This window comes from Cervus elaphus, chromosome 26 (assembly GCF_910594005.1).
Source record: "Cervus elaphus chromosome 26, mCerEla1.1, whole genome shotgun sequence".
Lineage (NCBI taxonomy): Eukaryota > Metazoa > Chordata > Mammalia > Artiodactyla > Cervidae > Cervus > Cervus elaphus.
Window position 1 is genome coordinate 28824940 of NC_057840.1, and position 5986 is coordinate 28830925.

General features: G+C 38.3%; 1 non-coding gene across 1 annotated transcript; it reads right to left on the reverse strand.

Moving 5' to 3' along the window:
- Positions 1-332: 332 nt before the first annotated feature.
- Positions 333-439, reverse strand: LOC122684544. Its single transcript, XR_006338086.1, has one exon. It is a non-coding gene; the product is annotated as a U6 spliceosomal RNA (small nuclear RNA).
- Between the last annotated feature and the right edge of the window lie 5547 nt (positions 440-5986).

Below are 5986 nucleotides of genomic sequence, written 5' to 3' on the forward strand. Positions count from 1 at the left end.
TCTCTTCTGGGAGCCACTGAACTTCACCTGAGAAGAGAAAAATGGCTAATTAAATATACACCATTTACTACTTTATGTTTTTCCCACAGTCTTTTTTTCTTCTTTCTTGTGTTTATTATATAAAGTGAGTGAGCAAGTGTAAGACTGATTTTAATATAACTTTGATTTTTCAATCCCTGGGCTTTTATTAGAACTTGGTTCTCTGGGTAGACATGTAGAACTTGCCACAAAGACTGTAAGCTGGTTTGTCCAGGAAAATGAGTAAGACGTGAGGTTCAAGGTCTCCGTAATCATTATCATAATATTTCATCCACTGTATCTTTTTTTTTTTTTTAAATATGGAACGCCTCACGAATTTGCGTGTCATCCTTGCACAGGGGCCATGCTAATCTTCTCTGTATCGTTCCAATTTTAGTATATGTGCTGCCGAAGCGAGCACTCATCCACTTTATCTTATACTCAGATATCCATGTGGAGAGCAATCAGTTCCTACCTGGTCCTTGAAACTTTTCATGATTACCCCAACCTGCCTGAGCCCCTGCTTTCTCCGAACACTAGTATGTACCCCTTATTTGACATTGATCATCTACTGCCTGAAATTTCGTATCTTTTTGATCTGTCTGAAGACTAGATTGCAAGCTCTCTGAGCCCAGGAACAATATTTTCTAACCTACATGTGAGAAAGTCATAGATCCTTATATGAAATATTCTCATATAAAATTCTAAACCATACATCAATAAGAATCAGCCACAGGTCTACATTTGTCACCCCCTGCCCTTGAACTTCCCTCCCCCAGCTCCATCTCACCCCTCTAGGTTATCAAAGAGCATCTGATCTGAGTTCCCTGCATCATATGGCAAATTTCCACTGCCTCTCTACGTATGGTAATGTATATTTCCCATGCTACTCTCTCTACTCATCCCACCCTCTCCCATCCCCACTATGTTCTCAAGTCTGTTCTCTATGTCTGTGTCTCCATTGCTGTCCTGCAGATAGGTTCATCAGCCCCATCTTTCTAGATTCCATATATATATACGTTAATATATGATATTTGTTTTTCTCGTTCTGACTTACTTCACTCTCTATATCTGAAAGAGACCAATGCAGTTATCCTCCAATTAAAAATAAATAAACTTATGAAAAATAAATAAAATGGACCTAAAAAAAGTTTAAAAAGAAAAAACCAAACCAATCTTCAGAGACTTGACTTTGAAACTTGTAAATACTTTACGTAATTTTAAAAACAAAATTAGCATTAAAATAATATTAAAATTAAATTTAAAATAATATTAAAATTAGCAAAAAATATCTATAGTCACAGCTCAACATTATACATGAAAGAGAAAATCCTAAGACTTCTCATCAAGTGGAAAGCATTTTTTTTTATTTCTTTAATGTTGTATCTACATGAGATGATGGATATTCACTTCATAATGTATGTAAGTCACATCATTATGCTGTATCTTAAACTCACACAATTCTGTATGTCAACTATAGCTCAATAAAATCGGAAGGGAAAAAAAATCTAGACCAACTTCCTACTCTCTTGGGCTAATAAATATTTATTGTTTTTAATGTACTATACTAATAACTTTCCTCAAAGATTTTTCTCATAGCATAAAGAATGAAATGCTTCCCCAAGAATCTCTGAAGTCATGCAATTCAGCAGTATTCTAGAGACTGTTGTTCTCTAAGGCATGCTTGAGAAGAAAGCTGTAAAGGAAGAAGAGAGAATATTACAAAATTAAGCAGAAGCAAATAGTGCCACTTCTGAAGAGACAGCATACATAAAGAAAGAAAGCCAGATGGTCTTCTTCATTAGAAAGATATGAAATCTGATACCAACAAGCGGAGAGAATTTTGGTTGTCAGCTTTTTCTCAGTTCTAAACTTTACCTTAAATTGCAAGTTAAATTGATTCTCTGAGAAAATTCTAAGTGCTTTATGATGATTTCGAGGTTTGTTTTAGGGGATTAAGCTGGTGCTGTCCTTGTATATATATATTATACCTTCCTGGTTTTGGAATAAGTACATGCTGTCTTTAAAATGTTTCTTTTATATTATGTAAATCTATGTGTTAAAATCTTCCTTCATGTCTTGCTTTCTGTATTTTTCTAGGATTAGAGTTTATGTCTAAAGGATTAAAGTTTCATATTTCTCTGCCTCCGATGTTTTTCTCTTTCTGGGTTCACTGTCCTTTCTTTTCCTACTGATTATGTATGTTTTTGCTCTTTGCTGTCTTAAGATATGCTATTGGCTTCGTTGCTTCATGTCAACATAATACAAGATTATAGTTAAAACTCTGCCATTGGGGTTGATCTGCATGTTCTTATTATAAAGTGAGATTTAGTATTAAAGTAATAAAATTCCATTAAGATCTTATCTACATTGACTGTATAATAAGACAGATTGGTAGTTTATAAAATATGACAAATATTTGTAATTCTTGAGTATTCCAATGATGGCAAGTGTATAGAAACTCTCAGTCCAAATGTAGGCAAGAGACTTTATCTAAATGTATTCTTAAGTATCTTTGACATGTGTCCTGTCCTCTTACAGTCTATCATTCAGTTTTCTGTGGTGCTATGTGTAATGCTTAAAGTCTAGTTATTGGCATTTAGGGCAATTTTCTTCCATTCTTTAAGAGAATGTCATCTCCTCATCTTAAAGACACATTTGAACCAAAGCGACTGAGCCTTTTTAAATGACTTAGAGCTGCTAATTTTTACAACTGTAGACAACTTAAATGTTATAAGTATTTCTAGAAGCAATGTGGTTGCATAGGATTTAGTAACTAAATGTCCATGGACACCTAGGGAATCAGTTCATGGGCTTCAGGGGGCCCAGAAACACTCCAAAATATTGTATATTTGTGTATCTGTTCAATTTTTTTCTATACAGAGAGATGGATCATTTAAACATATTCATAACAAAGTCAAGCATCATGACCCTAAATGGAGTTAGTATAGGAAAACCGATTGGAGACTTTAGTATGAAAACCTGCATTGAATTCATTGATGTAAGAGTGTTAGACAGTAATGACCACAGGAAACTGAGTAGCAGAGCCACTTACTTTAGGAAGTATGTTACTTCTAAATGTATGGTATTGGGCTGCCATGGTGTAGACAGTTCCAGTTCAGTTCAATTCAGTTGCTCAGTGTGTCTAACTCCTTGCGACCCCATAAACTGAAGCAAACCAGGCTTCCCTGTCCATCACCAACTCCCAGAGCTTACTCAAACTCATGTCCATTGAGTTGGTGATGCCATCCAACTGTCTTGTCCTCTGTCGTCCCCTTCTCCTCCTGACTTCAATCTTTTCCAGCATCAGGGTCTTTTCCAATGAGTCAGTTCTTTGCATTAGGTGGCCAAAGTATTAGAATTTCAGCTTCAGCATCTGTCCTTCCAATGAATATTCAGGACTGATTTCCTGTAGGATTGGCAGGTTTGAACTCCTTGCAGTCCAAGGGATTCTCAAGAGTCTTCTCCAACACCACAGTTCAAAAGCATCAATTCTTTGATGTTCAGCTTTCTTTATGGTTCAACTCTCACATCCACACATAACTACTGGAAAAACCATGCCTTTGACTAGATGGATCTTTGTTGGCAAAGTAATGTCTCTGCTTTTTAATATGCTGTCTATGTTGGTCATAGCTTTTCTTCCAAGGAGCAAACATCTTTTAATTTCATGGCTGCAGTCACCATCTGCAGTGATTTTGGAGCCCAAGAGAATAAAGTCTCTACTGTCTCCATTGTTTCCCCATCTATTTGCCATGAAGTGATGGGACTGGATGCCATGATCTTAGTTTTTTGGATGTTGAGTTTTAAGCCATCTTTTTCACCCTCCTCTTTCATTTTCTTCAAGAGGCTTTTCAGTTTCTCATCACTTTCTGCCATAAGGGTGGTGTCATCTGCATATCTGAGGTTGTTGGTATTTCTCCCAGCAATCTTGATTCCAGTTTCAGCTTCATCCAGCCTGGCATTTTTTGCGTGATTTACTCTGCATATAAGTTAGATGACGTACTCCTCTCCCAGTTTGGAACCAGTCCATTGTTTCATGTCCGGTTCTAACTGTTGCTTCCTGACCTGCATAGAGATTTCTCAGGAGGCAGGTCAGGTGGTCTGATATTCCCATCTCTTTAAGAATTTTCCAGTTTGTTGTGATCCACACAGTCAAAGGCTTTGGCATAGTCAATAAAGCAGAAGTAGATGTTTTTCTCGAACTCTCTTGCTCTTTTGGTGATCCAGCAGATGTTGGCAATTTTATCTCTGGTTCCTCTGCATTTTCTAAATCCAGCTTGAACACCTGGAAGTTCTTGGTTCATGTACTTGGAGAATTTTGAGCATTACTTTGCTAGTGTGTTAGATGAGTGCAGTTGTGCGATAGTTTGAATATTCTTTGGCATTGCCTTTCTTTGGGATTGGAATGAAAACTGTTCTTTTCCAGCCCTGTGGCCACTGCTGAGTTTTCCAAATTTGCTGGCATATTGAGTGCAGCACTTTCACAGCATCAACTTTTAGGACTTGAAATAGTTCAACTGGAATTCCATCACCTCCACTAGCTTTGTTCATAGTGATGCTTCCTAAGGCCCACTTGACTTCACATTCCAGGATGTCTGGCTCTAGGTGAGTGAGCACACCATTGTGGTTATCTGGGTCATTAAGATCTTTTTTGTATAATTCTTCTGTGTATCCTTGCCACCTTTTCTTACTATCTTCTGCTTCTGTTAGGTCCACATAACGTCTGTCCTTTATTGAGCTCATCTTTGCATGATGGACACTGTGAAGTGGTGGCTCAGAGGTTAAAGTGTCTGCCTGCAATGCAGGAGACCTGGGTTCGATCCCTGGTTCAGGAAGATTCCCTGGAGAAGGAAATCACAACCCACTCCAGTATTCTTGCCTGGAGAATCCCACGGATAGAGGAGCCTGGTAGGCTACAGTCCACTGGGTCGCAAAGAGTCGGACATGACTGAGTGATTTCACTTTCACTTCTTTTCACTTTTGCATGATAGACAGTTCCAGACCTTCTCATTTCCCATTTTGTGGAAGCCTATCAGCACCCAGATATGGCAGCTCTTTTTAAAATGACTTGCCAGGACCTTAGTCAAGGGTGGCATAGAGGAGAAGAAAGAACCACTATGGTGATCTTCCAGCCATCAAAACCAGGTCAGAAAGGACTTGCTATATTTAGGAAAGGTTTCTGGAAAGAAACTGCTGCAGTGTCACTGTCCCTGATGTCAAGAAGTTCATTGGAAAATCTCTCTAAATGTGTTCAAGATGGTTTGGATAATTAGAAAATCCAATCTTCAGGCAGAAGGAGGCAGTGAAAGTTATTTCTGGATATTGTTTCTACATTTGTGAGGAAATAAAGCCTCAGTGGAACCCTTTGGGCTGTCTCATCGTGCTCTGAGTTTTCAAGCCCAGTGAGATAAGCGGCAGAGTACCATCTTGCCTAGAGAAAGAAAGCAACCTAATTTTTATAGACTTTGGAGCACTGGGATTTTTAAGGCTAAATAAAGTACTCTGATGTGGTTGTGCTGTGTTTTCCTCTCCCTTCTTCTCTTTATTTGATTCCTCCTCCTCCTCCCACTTCTTCTTCTTTGTGTCCTACAAAATAAAATCAAGAGGACCCTGCTTTTACCCAGTGAAGTTTTAGAACAATTGCCAATGAAGTTATAGAATAGTTATGCAAACAAAGAAATGATCCAGTTCAAACCCCTACCATGTGTGAATTTATTCTAAAACATCGCAAGACATGATTTAAAATTTGCTTAAGCACTGTCAGACAGACTGAATCTATGTTCTTGCAGAAGACTTATGAGATTTAAAACATGGTTCCTAGTGATCCTCTCTGCAGGGGAATGGTGAAGCCTCTGGGACCTCATAGGTAAGTCCCGCAGTCTGGGTGTGAATGCAGGTTTGCACACTTCCTGGACTTGACCAGTGCCCTCCTGGTGCTACCTCCTTGCCTGTTTTCCTCAAAATAAAA